We start from the raw sequence: 15,995 nt of genomic DNA on the forward strand, positions 1-15,995 counted from the left end.
TCCCAAATTTAAGTGACTAATAAATCATTTTGTTTTCTTTGTTTTTGTACGTTTGCTTCTTTACTTATTTTGTACTGGACATTCCTCCAAAATTGTGTTACTGAAAATACCCTTTGAAAACCTCCAATTTAACAAATTACCCTTTAAATCAATATTTTCACTTTGTTCTTTCCAATACCTGGTTGACATTTTAATCTGGTAACTATGTTATTTGCTATAGAACACATGGATTGCCTAATTCTATATATACAGAATATATATGAACATTTGGGGCAGTTCAGGGTGTTGCTAAAGTACTATTTGTCAAATAGAATTTATGGTGAAACTTGAAAGTGCCCATCTGAATTTCCACATGTCAAATACCAAGGACACACAGTGATAACTGAACACAAAACCCCATTATCAGATAAAGGGGACTATCAGAAATTGCCAGCTAAGTTACAAGCCAGGTCATTCTGAGTACTAACATAATATCATGGAAGGGTTTATCTCCATATGAGGACCACAAGAGTTCCATTTCCTGAATTAATATACCCAAAATTTTTTTTAACTTCAGAGTCTCAAGAAATTTCTGAATACCTATAGATACCTATTTATTAACAGTATTTGAGAATAAATTTTTAAATGAAAGAGTGTGAATTTTAAGAATAATAAGAGGGGGAAGATCCAAGATGGCCATGTAGGAACAGCTCAGGATTGTAGCTCTCAGTGAAAGCACAGAGGGTGAGTGGACGCCACACTTCCAGATGGATTTTTATTGCCTACAGACCAGGAGATTCACAGGTGGAGGAGTCCCACGGGTCATCAGTGTGGCTGTTCTGGCCAGTGTGGCTGCTTTGCCCGGCGCCACTGCTTTGCCGGCGCCCTGGTGCAGCGGTTCTCCATACAAAATACACTGGTCCGGGTGCCCTTTTAGCTGGCGATTGGAGCCCCAGGAAGTCACCCATTCATCTGATTAAAAAGGGGACTGAACAGGGAGCCAGGCCAGAAGATTCCTGGGCAAAAAAAGCACCACGAATCTCAGTGCCGCTGTTTAAGCCGGTGCAGTGAGTCGCTGCATGGGAAATCACACAGATCCCGGTGCCATTTCAACAGACAACTAGAACAACTGGAAGAGAGTTGACTGTTCAACTAAAAAAAAAAAAAAAAGGCTCTGAGGCAGGGAGCCAGGTGATCATGCTCAGCTGGTCTCACCCCTACAAAAGAACAGCAATCAGAAACTCTCTGGATTGAGAGTTTCACAGCAAGCACAGCTGAATGCAGGACGGTCCAGCTCTGTGGTGGATGGGCGTCTGCCATTACTGAGGGACTCCACCACTACAGAGGCAGTCTGCCATTGCTGAGGCAGCCTGCCATTACCAAGGCAGCCCACCATTACAGAGAGAGTCCGCCAATACAGAGGTGGGCCACCACTGCCGAGGCAGTTCTAACTACACTCATATAAACAGGACTGCAGGGAAGTTCACATGGCAGCTGGGCAGAGCCCACAGCAGCTCAGCAAAGCCTCTGCAAGCAGACAGTGACTAGGCTGCCTCCTAGCTAGGCAGGGCAGCCTTGAAAAAAAAGGCAGCAGCATAATGGAAACTCATAAATAAAGCCCTAACTCCCTGGGACAGAGCACCTGGGAACAAAAAGTGGTTTATGAGTTCTGCTGCAGCAGATCTAAATGTACCTGCCCAGCAGCTCTGAATGAACAACAGAGCTCACAGCTCAACACTTGAGCTCCTATAAAGGACAGACTGTCTCCTCAATCAGCTCCCTGACCCCTGTATATCCAAAGAGTCACCTCAAAAAGGAGAGATCAGACTGACTTTTGGCAGGTATCCTTCTGTGAAAAAGATAGCAGAAGAAGAAACTGGCAGCAACCGTTACTGTTCTGCAGCTGCTACAGGTGATCCCCAGGCAAGCAGGGCCTGGAGTGGACCTCAGCGATCCTACAGCAGAGGGCCCAGACTGTTAGAAGGAAAACTAAGAAACAGAAATAACTTCATCATCAATAAATTGGACGTCCACTCAGAGACCCAATCTGAAAGTCAGCACTACAAAGACGACAGGTGGATAAATCCACAAAGATGCAAAGAAACCAGTGCAAAAAGGATGAAAACACCCAAAACCAGAGCACCTCTCCTCCTACAAGAGATCACAACTCCTCACCAGCAAGGGAACAAGGCTGGATGGAGAATGAGTGTGATTAAATGAAAGAATCAGGCTTCAGAAGGTGGGTAATAAGAAACTTCTACAAGCTAAAATAACATGTTCTAAACCAATGCAAGGAAACTAAGAACCTTGAAAAAATATTTGATGAAATGCTAATGAGAATGGACAACTTAGAAAGGAATATAAGTGAATTGATGTAGCTGAAAAACACAACACGAGAACTTCACGAAGCATGCACAAGTTTCAACAGCCAAATTGACCAAGCAGAAGAAAGGATATCAGAGGTTGAAGATCAACTCAATGAAATAAAATGAGAAGGCAAGATTAGAGAAAAAAGGATTCAAAATGAATGAACAAAGTCTCCAAGAAATGTGGGACTATGTGAAAAGACCTAATCTACGTTTGATAGGTGTACCTGAATGTGACGAAGAAAATGAATCCAAGCTGGAAAATACTCTTCAGGATATTATCTAGGAAAACTTCCCCAAACTAGCAAGGCAGGCCAATATTCAGGTCCAGGAAATACAGAGAACACCACAAAGATATTCCTCAAGAAGAGCGACCCCAAGGCACATAATCGTCTGATTCACCAGTGTTGAAATGAAGGAGAAAGTGCTAAGGGCAGCCAGAGAGAAAGGTCGGGTTACCCACAAAGGGAAGCCCATCAAACTCACAGCAGATCTCTCAGCAGAAACCCTACAAGCCAGAAGAGAGTGGGGGCCAATATTCAACATCCTTAAAGAAAACAACACTCAACCCAGAATTTTGTACCCAGCAAAACTAAGATTCATAAGTAAAGGAAAAATAAAATCCTTTGTGAACAAGGAAGTACTCAGAGATTTTATCACCACCAGGCCTGCTTTATAAGAGCTCCTGAAAGAGGCTCTACACATAGAAAGGAAGAACCAGCACCAGCCACTCCAAAAACATACCAAATGGTAAAGAGCATCAACACAATGAAGAATCTGCATCAACTAATGGTAAAAACAGACAGCTAGCATCAAAATGGCAGTATCAAATTCACACATAACAATATTAACCCTGAATGTAAATGGACTAAATGTCCCAATCAAAAGACACAGACTGGCAAATTGGATAAAAAGCCAAAACCCGTTGATGTGCAGTATGCAGGAAACCCATCTCACATGCAAGGATACACAAAGGCTCAGAATAAAGGGATGGAGGAAGATTTACCAAGCAAATGGAGAGCAAAAAAAAGCATGAGTTGCAGTTCTCATCTCTGATAAAATAGACAAAGAAGGATATTACATAATGGTAAAAGGGTCGAAGCAACAAGAAGAGCTAACGATCCTAAATATATACGCATCCAATACAGGAGCACCCAGATACATAAGGCAAGTTCTTAATGACTTACAAAGAGACTTAGACTCCCACACAATAATAATGGGAGACTTTAACACCCCATTGTCAATATTAGACAGATCAATCAAACAGAAAATTAACAAGGATATCCAGAACTTGAACTCAAACCTGGAACAAGCAAACCTAACAGACATTTACAGAACTCTCCACCCCAAATCCACAGAATATACATTCTTCTCAGCACCACATCACACCTACTCTAAAATTGACCACATAATTGGAAGCAAATCACTCCTCAACAAATGCAAAAGAATGGAAATCATAACAAACAGTCTCTCAGACCACAGTGCAATCAAGTTAGAACTCAGAATCCAGAAACTAACTCAGAACCGCACAGCTTCATGGAAACTGAACAACTTGCTCTTGAGTGTTGACTGGATAAACAATGAAATGAAGGCAGAAATAAAGATGTTCTTCGAAACCAACGAGAATGAAGACACAACATACCAGAATCTCTGCGACACACTTAAAGCAGTCTCTAGAGGAAAATATATAGCAATAAGTGCCTACATGAGAAGCAAGGAGAGATCTAAAATTGACACCCTATCGTCAAAATTGAAAGAGCTAGAGGAGCAAGATCAAAAAAACTCAATACCTAGCAGAAGACAAGAAATAACTAAGATCAGAGCAGAACTGAAGGAGACAGAGACACAAAAAACCCTTCAAAAAATCAACAAATCCAGGAGCTGGTTTTTTGAAAAGATCAACAAAATAGGCAGACCACTAGCCAGATTAATAAAAAAGAAAAGAGAGAATAACCAAATTGATGCAATAAAAAACGATAAAGGGGATATCACCACAGATTCCACAGAAATTCAAACCATCATCAGAGATTATTACAAACAACTCTATGCACATAAACTAGTAAACCTGGAAGAAATGGATAAATTCCTGGACACTTGCCTCCTCCCAAGCCTAAACCAGGAAGAAGTTGAAACCCTGAATAGACCAATAACAAGGTCTGAAGTTGAGGCAGCAATTAAGAGCCTACCACCCAAAAAAAGCCCACGTCCAGACGGGTTCACAGCCGAATTCTACCAGACATACAAAGAGGAGCTGGTACCATTCCTTCTGAAACTATTCCAAATAATCCAAAAAGAGGGAATCCTTCCCAAATCATTTTATGAGACCAACATCATCCTGATACCAAAACCCGGCAGAGACTCAACAAGAAAAGAAAACTTCAGGCCAATATCCATGATGAACATAGGTCCAAAAATCATCAATAAAATACCGGCAAGCCAACTGCAAAAGCACATCAAAAAGCTTATCCACCATGATCAAGTAGGCTTCATCCCGGGGATGCAAGGCTGGTTCAACCTACGCAAGTCTATAAACGTAATTCACCACATAAACAGAACCAAAGACAAAAACCACATGATTATCTCAATTGATGCAGAGAAGGCCTTTGACAAAATTCAAGAGCCCTTTATCCTAAAAACCCTCAACAAACTAGATATTGACGGAACATATCTCAAAATAATAAAAGCTATTTATGACAAAACAATAGCCAATATCATACTGAATGGGCAAAAACTGGAAGCATTCCCTTTGAAATCTGGCACTAGACAAGGATGCCCTCTCTCACCACTCCTATTCAATATAGTACTGGAAGTTCTAGCCAGAGCAATCAGGCAAGAAAAAGAAACAAATGGTATTCAAATAGGAAAAGAGGAAGTCAAATTGTCTCTATTTGCAGACGACATGATTGTATATCTAGAAGACCCCATTGTCTCAGCCCCAAATCTCCTGAAACTGATAAACAATTTCAGCAAAGTCTCAGGATACAAAATCAATGTGCAAAAATCACATGCATTCCTATTCACCAATAACAGACTAAAAGAGAGCCAAATCAAGAACAAACTGCCATTCACAATTGCTACAAAGAGAATAAAATACCTAGGAATACAACTAACAAGGAACGTAAAGGACCTCTTCAAGGAGAACTACAAACCACTGCTCAACAAGATAAGAGAAGACACAAACAGATGGAGAAACATTCCATGTTCATGGCTAGGAAGAATCAATATCATGAAAATGGCCATACTGCCCAAAGTAATTTACAGATTCAATGCTGTCCCGATCAACCTACTAATGTACCTTCTTCACAGAACTGGAAAAAAAACACCTTAAACTTCATATGGAACCAAAAGAGAGCCCACATTGCCAAGTCAATTATAAGTAAAAAGAACAAAGCGGGAGGCATCACACTATCGGACTTCAAACTCTACTATAAGGATACAGTAATCAAAACAGCATGGTACTGGTACCAAAACAGAGATATAGACCAATGGAGCATAATAGTGGCCTCAGAGGCAATACAACACATCTACAACCATTTGATCTTTGACAAACTTGACAAAAACAAGCAATGGGGAAAGGATTCCCTGTTTAATAAATGGTGTCGGGAAAACTGGCTAGCCATGTGCAGAAAGCAGAAACTGGACCCCTTCCTGACACCTTACACTAAAATTAACTTCAGATGGATTAAACACTTAAACATAAGACCTAACACCATAAAAACCCTAGAAGAAAATCTAGGCAAAACCATTCAGGACATAGGAGTAGGCAAGGACTTCATGACCAAAACACCAAAAGCATTGGCAACAAAAACCAAAATAGACAAATGGGACTTAATCAAACTTCACAGCTTCTGCATGGCAAAAGAAACAGTCATTAGAGTGAATCAGCAACCAACAGATTGGGAAAAAATTTTTGCAGTTTACCCATCTGACAAAGGGCTGATATCCAAAATTTACAAAGAGCTAAAACAGATTTACAAGAAAAAAACAAACAAGCCCATTCAAAAGTGGGCGAAGGATATGAACAGACACTTTACAAAAGAAGACATACATGAGGCCAACAAACATATGAAAAAATGCTCATCATCACGGTCATCAGAGAAATGCAAATCAAAACAACATTGAGATACCATCTCACGCCAGTTAGAATGGCGATCATTAAAAAATCTGGAGACAACAGATGCTGGAGAGGATGTGGAGAAATAGGAACACTTTTACACTGTTGGTGGGAGTGTAAATTAGTTCAACCATTGTGGAACAGACAGTGCAGCGATTCCTCAAGGACCTAGAAATAGAAATTCCATTTGACCCAGCAATCCCATTACTGGGTATATATCCAAAGGATTATGAATTGTTCTACTATAAGGACACGTGCACACGAATGTTCATTGCAGCACTGTTTACAATAGCAAAGACCTGGAACCAACCCAAATGCCCATTGATGACAGATTGGACAGGGAAAATGTGGCATATATATACCATGGAATATTATGCAGCCATCAAAAATGATGAGTTTGGGTCCTTCGTAGGGACATGGATTAACCTGGAAACCATCATTCTCGAGAAACTGACACAAGAGCAGAAAATCAAACACCGCATGTTCTCACTCATAGGTGGGTGTTGAACAATGAGAACACATGGACACAGGGAGGGGAGCACTACACACTGGGGTCAGTTGGGGGGAAACAGGGGAGGGACAGCGGGGGATGGGGAGTTGGGGAGAGTTAGCATGGGGAGAAATGCCAGATGTAGGTGATGGGGGGGAAGGCAGCAAATCACACTGCCACGTGTGTACCTATGCAACAATCTTACATGTTCTTCACATGTACCCCAAAACCTAAAATGCAATAATAAAAAAGAATAATAAGAACAATATTGGTTTATGTATTACTCTGCCACCACCAGTAGTTGTGACTATTGCTGTTTATCTTACTTGTACCTCAGTTTCCTTATCTATAAACTGAAGATAATAATACTTATTAGGATTGCTTTGAAATATAAAGATAACATAAGGATTATCAAAAGCTTGGCAGATAGCATAGCTACTATCTATTAACCCCTAGCATTTCAGCCTCTTTCAATGTAGTTGATACTATATTTTTTACCAAATTTCAGCATGTTTTAGGCAGCAACAATTTAACACATTCTTAGTAACTGTCTAGAGTTTAGTGAGGATTAATATTTATTAAATTTCCAGAAAGATACAAATGAAAATGAACATTTGTTTAATGCCTATAGTGTATCAGGCATTCTACATATGTTATTTTCTAGAGTTTAATCAGCACAACAATTCTGTCAGCACCATTATCTCTATTTAATAGATGACAAAATAAAGCTTCCAAAACTTTGATTTTCTAGTACTCATCTAGTAAGGGGTGGAGCCAATATGTAAGTCTAACTTCAAATATTACACTTTGCGGTCTAAGGGTTATTTGATAAATTTGGCTACTTTTTCTACACCTAGATTATATGTATCTGGCCAGGATATTGTTTATGTTACGATATAATTTAAAAATGCAAAACTCCAATAGCATTTTGCCAATATTGCTATGAAATTTCCAGGTATTCTTGACAAATATTTAGTATATTCCTAAATGGGAGAATGCCCTGGTAGATAAGTAGTCTAAACAATATGAGAGTAAAATATAAACATCTAGCATCTTATGGGCCTATTCCCACTAAATTAATACTACCTTAATATAAATTTAGAGTATGAATATCACATTAAAGGAAAAAGATATGACAACTCATTGTATGTTTACTTTAAAAAGCTTTCTTCTGTCAGATAAAAAAAATGGTTTAAAATTTTCAGTAGGAATTAAAAAAAAAAGTAGGCTTCTATAGAACATCTGCACCAAAAGCAGAAAACACAAGTTTGAAGGCTCTGGAATATCATTCAGTATAGCTGGGAAAAATGAAAAATATCTAAAATAAAGAAACATGCTATAAGTTCAGCCAGGGCAGAGGAAGTCAAAAGTGTGTTTCTCTTTTTTAAGTGAACTGGATAAGACATTAACAGTTCAAAGTTAGTATCTTCTCTCTGATGAAATGACTAGAGTTGAAGATCACTATGCATTAGAATTGGCTGAAAGTAGACATTTACAGGTTTTAGGTGCCAAAATAGTGCTAGGAGTAGTAAACAGACCTTAGAATAGTAAAACATACTACAAATGGAAAAGTTGAGTGTAATCATAGAACTGAGGTAACTAATGTTAAAATGTTAAATACATCATGTGATAATAAGAGGGTAGATGTACATATATCTTAAACATTGCTCCAAATGTTATGTTTCCAAACAAAGTTTATTAAAAATATGAGAAAAAATTAATGCCATCTCAGTATGTATCAATCTTCAAGAAAAAAGTTATATTTAAATATAGACTTACATTTTAATTTCAACTCTCAGTTTTCACTATGATATAACTTGGCTGTGTCTTCACCCAAATCTCCTACTGAATTGTAGCTCCCATAATTCCCTCATGTTACGGGAGGGACCCAGTCGGAGATAATTGAATCATGAGGGCAGTTTCACCCATACTATTCCTGTGGTACTGAATAAGTCTCACGAGTTTTTTAAGGGGAAACCCCTTTTGCTTAGTTCTCAACTCTCTTCTCTTGTCTGCTGCCATGTGAGACGTGCCTTTCACCTTCTACCATAATTGTGAGGCCACCCCAGCCACATGGAACCGTGAGTCCATTAAACCTTTTTTTTGTTGTCGTTTTGAACTAAATTACCCAGTCTTGGATGTCTTTATCAGCAGCATAAAAACGGTAAACTGGTACCAGTAGAGTGGGGCACTGCTGAAAAGATACCTGAAAAAGTAGGAGCAACCTTGGAACTTGGTAACAGGCAGAGGCTGGAACATTTTGGGGGACTTAGAAGAAGGCTGGAAAATGTGAGAAATTTTGGAACTCCCTACAGACTTTTTAAATGGCTTTTACCAAAATGTTGATAATGATATGGACAATGAAATCTAGGCTAAAAATGTCTTAGATGGAGATAAGAAACTTGTTGGGAAATAGATAAAGGTGACTCTTGTTATGTTTTAGCAGAGAATGGCACCTTTATTCCCCTGCCCTAAAGATGTGTGCAACTTTAAACTTGAGAGAGATGATTTAGGAGATCTAGTGGAAGAAAATTCTAAACAGCAAAGCATTCAAGATATGACTTGGGTGTTGTTAAAGGCATTCAATTTTAAAAGGGAAACATCATAAAAGGTCAGAACATTTGTAGTCTGACAATACAATAAAAAGAAAATCCTGTTTTCTGAGGAGAAAGTCAAGCTTTCTGCATAAATTTGCATAAGTAATGAGGATCTAAATGTTAGTCACAAAGACAATCGGGAAAATATCTCTGGGGCACATCAGAGACCTTTGCAGCGGCCCCTCTTAACACAGCCCCAGAAGCCTAGGAGGAAAAAATGATTTCTTGGGCTGGATCCAGAGTCTCTCTGCTGTGTGCAGTCTAGGGACTTGTTGTCCTGCCCCCAGCCACCCCAGTTGTGACTAACAGGGGCCAAGGTACAGCTCAGAGAGGGCTTCAGAGGGTGCAAGCCCCAAGCCTTGGCAGCTTCCATGTGGTATTGAGCCTGCCAGTAAAGAGATGTCAAGAATTGAGGTTTGGGAACCTCTGCCTATGTTTTACAGCATGTATGGAAGTGACTGGATGTCCAGGCAGAAGTTTGCTACAGAAGTGGGGCACTCATGGAGAACCTCTGCTAAGGCAGTGCATAAGGAAAATGGGGGGTGGGTGCCCCTAAACAGAGTCCACACTGGGTCACTACCTAGTAGAGCTGTGAGAAAAGGGCCACCATCCATCAGACCCCAGAATTGTAGATCCACCAATAGCTTACAGATGCACCTGAAAAAAACCACAGACACTCAATGCCAGCCCATGAAAGCAGCCAGGTAGGAGGCTGTACCCTACAAAGCCAAAGAGACAGAACTTCCCAAGACCATGGGAACCCAACTCTTATATCAGCATGACCCAGATGTTAGACTTGGAGTCAAAAAAGATCATTTTGAAATGTTAAAATTTGACTGCCTTGCTGGATTTAGGACTTGCATGGGGTTTTAACTCCTTTGTTTTGGAAAATTTCTTCCATTTGGAATGCCTGTATTTACCCAATGCCTATACTCCCTTTGTATCTAGAGAGTAAATAACTTGCTTTTGATTCTACAAGTTCATAGTTAGAACAGACTTTTCTGGTCTCATATGAAACTTTGAATTGTGGACTTCTGAGTTAATGCTAAAATGAGTTAAGACTTTGAGGAACTGTTGGGAAGGCATAATTAGGCTTGAAATGTGAGGACATGAGATCTGGGAAGGGCCAGGAATGGAATAGTATGGCTTGGCTGTGTACCCACCTAAATCTCATTTTGAACTGCAGACCCCACAATTGCCCCATGTTGTGGGAGGGAGCCAGTAGGAAAAAATTAAACTACGGGGTAGTTTTCCCCATACTGTTGTCATGGTAGTAAATAAATCTCACAAGATCTGTTGATTTTATCAGGGGTTTCTGCTTGTGCTTATCTCTCATTTCTCTCTTGCTGCCACCATTTAGAAAGTACCTTTCACCTCCTGCCTTGATTCCAAGGCCTCCCCAGCCATGTGGAACTATAAATCCAATTAAAACCTCTGTTTCTTCCCAGTCTCAGGTACGTCTTTATCGCCAGCATGAAAATGGACTAATACACACTCTCTAGAAAAAGACCTTAATGATCTGACTAGCAATTTATAATTTAACCTCCACAGTTCACCTGGTGGCAGATACTTGTGAAAGAACAGCAAAACAAACTATAAGATGGATCCTTTGATCATGCTTTAGTATCTGTATAATGGCAAATGTCATATAACAATGGGTATGAACACTTATATGAGTCTGGGAACAAAAGCAATCTTGAATGACACATATATTATCTTAGAAGTTGTTTCTAAATTAATTTAACTAAATAATTCTGTATTTGTCAGTCCTTATGCTCCCATAAAGATAGTGCCCAAGACTGGATAATTTATCAACAAAAGAAGTTTAATTGACTCATAGTTCCACATGGCTATGGAAGCCTCAGGAAACTTAAAATCATGGCAGAGGGGGAAACAGGCACATCTTACATGGCAGCAGGAGAGGGAGAGAATGCGAGAGTGCAGGAAAAACTACCATTTATAAAACCACCAGCTCTCATGAGAATTCACTCACTATCACAAGAACAGCATAAGAGAAACTGCCCCCATAATTTAATGACTTTCCCTCAACCGTTGGGGATAGGAATTCAAGATAAGATTTGGGTGGGAACACAAAGCATAACCATATACTAATGGTAAACTTACATACGCGCGCGCGCGTGTGTGTGTGTGTGTGTGTGTGTGTGTGTGTGTGTGTGTGTGTGAGATTTCCTGGACTGGATCCAGGGTCTCTCTGAAGTGTGCAGTCTAGGGACTTGTATACACACACACACACACACACACACACACACACACACGTGTATGAAATGTACCATATTTTTACACTCTATTTTATATATATATATAATTATACAATTGCAATAATGCCATTTATTGGAAGCTTTACAGAAGACCTAATGTATCCGATTAATGCAACCCATTTAGCATTCCAGATATTCGTAAGATTGCTTTTTAATATTTGGAATGCATTTCCAGTGAACAACTCTGTTTTCTAAGTTATGTGTTTTAGTTAAATTTATTCTTCTGTTTTATTTAGAACAAGCCTAATTTATCAGCACATGTGCAATCCTAGAGGGGCAAAAAGAGTGCCTTGAAAGCATTAACTAATGTAAATTGCATGTCTATCCAAGCGGTACTGCATTTTACATTTTTTGATGAATTTATGTTATGAACTAAGAACATGAAAAAGCTATGATCTATAAAGGCTTCCTTACAACTTCCTCAAGAAATGGTGTTTATTTATTCCAAGATACATGCACCAAATGGTACATTATAAAATAAATTGTTAGTATTAAACCAGTGTTGTGTGCAATAAATTTGTTCACAATTAAAATGCATAGTGACTAATTTTTTGAAAAAGCTTATTTTCAGAACTGTAGGCAATATGCTGCTAAATTTCGTGATGCTTTCTATGTATGTTTTAAGCTTTACTCACTGAGGTATAGTTAATTTCAAAAGACTCTCTGGACAAAGTGAGTGTGGATCTGGGTTCTTAAGGCAGAGATCAATGATGCTTTGTTCAGATACGCTATTTTCTGACTTCTTTCTCACTGATCAAAGATGAATAAATATGACTTTGCTTCTCGTAATGCGTTCAAATTTTATCTGTTAATACCCTTTACGTTTAAAAAATCAAAGGTTTATGTCTTCTTCCTATAAATGAATGGCATGTCTTTGTTAATTAAGTTCTCACAATAAGGAACTCTTCAGACATGACGGCTTTGTTCCCCACAATAATGCAAAAGACACCATGCTATGGTTTCTCTCTTATATACAAAATACAATCAGAAAAAAAATTGAGACATTTTACAGACAATTGTTAATCTCCATGTATTACGGTTTGATTCCTTTTTCTGATTGTGCTAAATCACAGCATTTCGAAATACAGGGATAGATACACATGTCTCCTTCCAAGTCAGTAGTTGTAATGTGACTGCATTAAATTATACAAAGTTTCAAAATATTTTTTTGCTATTTCTAAAAGTCAAATCAGCAGATTTGAGGTAACAGATGTCAGAAATTACCAAGGCTATTATAAGCTAATTATTTACCCAAATATCATCTTAAAGACAAAGTATTCAGAAATAATTATGGTTTGCTATAATATTCATTGCAGCCATTAGATATTTGAGGCCCCATAACAAAAGTTTTTTTTCAATTACCCCTCCTGTCCCACTTAACATTGAATCAGACAGTGAGACACCTGCTTCCAGCTACATGAAAAAATGAACATGTAGAAAACTGTTGACTAATATCCCCTTAAAATCTTTCACTGAGGCTTGTTCAGCAATCTAGAAGAACAGTGTAATAAAAATTACTAAGTAACATAATCACATTGCTTCTTCACTTTCAAAATTTAGAAATATTACACATTTCACCTTTTCCAAAGCACATATACTAATGCAGCTTAGTTTACATGTTCACTAATACAACTTGAATTTATTTCTCTTAAGATTCTAGTGGTTTAAAATGGTCTCTACTTTTTAGGCATGATGATCTGGAGGCAAGATGCCAGACATGTATGAAAGAAACAGCTTTAGAAGATGTGGGAAAAGGTAAAAAAAAAAAAAAAAAAAAAAAAAAAAAAAAAAAAAAAAAAGTTACACCAATTCTTTTTTCAAAAAAAAAACACTTCTAAGCGTTTTGTTCTGTTTTATGTTATAATACATAGGTTCCATATTGAATACCAGCTTCATCTGACTGACCATGTGGAGTGCCATGCTGAAAAATCATCTTTAGCTGTGTGAGGGCTCATCAGGAAAAGCTATTATAACAAAATACTATCTGACGTGGTGCAGGAAGGGATAGCAACCTACCTGTGTAAGTAATTTGTCACTCCGGCAAGAAGAATTAAGAATATAGACAACATAAACATGTACAACTTTATTTCCTGTAACCCCCTCAAAACTTAAAATTGCTTCTCCTTAAATACTTCACCTGAGTAGATTTATAGTTTTTTATCTTTTTGAAACTTAATTAGGAAAAACTTTGCTTTTTTATTGAGAAAAAAATTGTAAATAATTGTATTTTGTATTTTTATCCACATATTTTTCAAGTGTGCTAAATATATACATTTTAAACCTAAATTACCTCTTTATAAAATGTAGTTTATTTCCAGCACTGCTCATATAAAATAATCTTCTGCTGTTTAAAATTTAGAAATGTCCATACGCCTTCTGTGATCTCTGTGTCACCTGGGTTATTTTGTACAAGAAACAGAGCTTGCTTAGGAGTGGTAAACTTGTCTGCCTATGGTGACTATTCATATTAGAGGTCATTAACATTTATTGGCCACAATTTAGTAAATGTATGTTCTCCTGCAAAGCTATTTTTTTCTTTCTCTGAGATAACCATAAAATGACCAAAGGAAGGTGGCAGGATATGTAACAGATTTTATTATCACTGGCCAGACAGTAGCAGCTGTCACATGAAGCTATGTTCACTAAACATTATATATATTCAACATCACTAATGATCAGGAAAATACAAATTAAAACAACAGTGAATATTAACGTGTTCTTATTAGGAATCCTATAATCAAGAAAATAAATGATAACAAGTGCTGGTTAAGACATGGAGAAACTGGAATACTTACACATGGTTAATGGCAATGTAAAATGGTGCAGCCACTATGTAAAAAAGAATGGAAGTTCCTCAATAACATTTAAAATGTAATTAGCATATAATTCAGTAATTTTACTTCTTAGTAAAATAAGTTGAAACAAGATCTCAAAGAGATGTCTGAACTCTCAAATTCATTGAAACATTATTCACTATATATACATTCAGTGTATATATATAAAACATGTACATATATGTAACATATTCTATATATAGATGAATATATATTTGTATGATATATAGTGAATAATGCAGCATTATTTGTTCCACACACACACATATATATATATATATTCTGTACGTGTAGATGATACCTGATTTCCCCACACATACATACCATTGTCTATTTTAAATATATTTCTATAAACTTCAAATAATTTCATGCAATATTCTGCATTGTAATGGTGGCCCTAGATAGTGAAATAAGACAATAGAAAAAAATAAAATGGCAAGGGTTGATTAAAAGAATAAGAAGAACTGCCGTTATTTGCAGTTGATATGACTATATTCATAGAAAGTATAAAATAATGTAGAGATAAAATACCTGAGTTAACAAGAGGGTTTTAATTACTGTATCTTTGTCATATATATTGAAAGCAAGAAATGTGATGCCTCCAGCTTTCTTCTCTTTTTTTTCAAGATCATTTTGGCTCTTTTGGTCTTTTGTAGTTCAACACACATTTTAGGATTTTTAAAAAAATCTCATTCAGATTTTAATAGAGATTTCAGTTGAATTTGTAGATTTATATGGATAGTACAGACATTTTAACAATCATACAACTTTAACAAATCATGTTGGGAGAACTGGAAAGTCACATGAAAAATAATACAATTAAAATTTTATCAGGCAATATACACAAAAAGCAATTCAAGGTAGAATTAAAACTTAAATGCAACACCTGAAACTATAAAATTCCTGGAAGAAAACATAAACAAAAGCCTCATGTTATTGATTTTGTGAATTATTTCTTGGCTATGACACCAAAATCCTAAACAGCAAAAGCAAAAATGGGAAAGTGAGGCTTTATCAGACTAAAAGGCCTCTGCAAAGCAAATACTTAACAAAGTAAAAAGGCAAATGATGAAATGGAAGCAAATAATTGCAAATCACATAGCTGATAAGGACTTAGTATCTAAAGTAATAAGAAACTTCTGCAACTCAATAGTAATGATGATAATAATAATTCAATAAGACAATATTGAATAAGACAATATTCAATAGGAGTTATTGTCAATAAGATAATATTATTCAATAATAATTCAATAATTCAATAATTCAAGGGAGGGAAACATCACACACCAGGGCCTGTTGGAGAATGGGAGGCCGGAAGAGGGATACTATTAGGAGA

General features: G+C 37.3%; 1 pseudogene; it reads left to right on the plus strand.

Moving 5' to 3' along the window:
* The first annotated feature begins 671 nt into the window (after positions 1–671).
* The window catches only part of LOC116536579, a 40,169-nt pseudogene continuing 24,845 nt past the window's right edge, over positions 672–15,995 (plus strand).

Source organism: Sapajus apella, unplaced genomic scaffold (genome assembly GCF_009761245.1).
Source record: "Sapajus apella isolate SASKATOON/1434 unplaced genomic scaffold, GSC_monkey_1.0 scaffold102, whole genome shotgun sequence".
NCBI classification, from domain to species: Eukaryota; Metazoa; Chordata; class Mammalia; order Primates; family Cebidae; genus Sapajus; species Sapajus apella.